The following is a 626-nucleotide window of genomic DNA, read 5'->3' as shown; positions in this document are numbered from 1 at the left end:
AGCCTAGGAAGGTCACGCCATTGGCGGACCCTCGTGATAGGAAGTTCCCGTTACGTAGAGCCTCCATAGTTGTACTTCCGGGTGAAATGCCAGGCTGCCACACGTGGGTATGATCGGTGCTCTGTATCTGTGAGGGAGCTGATCAGTGAGTGGGGAGATCGCGGCTTTCTTTAAATCCCTGTCGCCTTGGGTGAGTAGTGTATGGAAGAGCTGTCATAATTTGTTCTTTATAAGAAGTGCTTGGTAGACTGGCGCCCAGCTTTTTTTTTGATCTTATCACCCTTATCTGTAACCATCAGTTTCTGCGAGCAGAATTAGAGATTTTTTTTTTGAGTCATCAGATGAGAAGACTTGAACAGGGAATGCTTCTGCTCACACTGCAACTGGCAGAAAACGCAAAACTTTTTGTCATCTGTGTCACATTGGGGAGATTTCGCTCCACTTCCTGTCCCGTAACCAAAGCAGGAAGTGAAAATTCACCTCTAACTTGAAGAAATCACTGGTTGTCATCAACAGTAGTGTCCTCATTAGAAGATTCCCCCTTTTATTATTGTTCTGGTGACATTTTTTTTTACTAATTTCTTTCACTCGGGTTGATAATGGTGCACATGACTAATAAAGAGGGG

At 44.4% G+C, this 626-nt stretch overlaps 1 protein-coding gene across 1 annotated transcript in view; it reads left to right on the top strand.

Moving 5' to 3' along the window:
- Positions 1-46: 46 nt before the first annotated feature.
- PDCD11 (programmed cell death 11) overlaps positions 47-626 on the top strand; it is an 87,552-nt gene continuing 86,972 nt past the window's right edge. The window contains exon 1 of the mRNA XM_077455274.1: positions 47-190. The gene's annotated coding sequence lies outside the window, so the exon portion shown is untranslated. The remainder of the gene's footprint in view (positions 191-626) is intronic.

This window comes from Lithobates pipiens, unplaced genomic scaffold (assembly GCF_037356315.1).
Source record: "Lithobates pipiens isolate NorthernLeopardFrog02 unplaced genomic scaffold, aLitPip1_a1.2 Scaffold_25, whole genome shotgun sequence".
In the NCBI taxonomy this organism is placed as follows: domain Eukaryota; kingdom Metazoa; phylum Chordata; class Amphibia; order Anura; family Ranidae; genus Lithobates; species Lithobates pipiens.
This window is presented reverse-complemented; position numbering and strand designations above follow the sequence as displayed.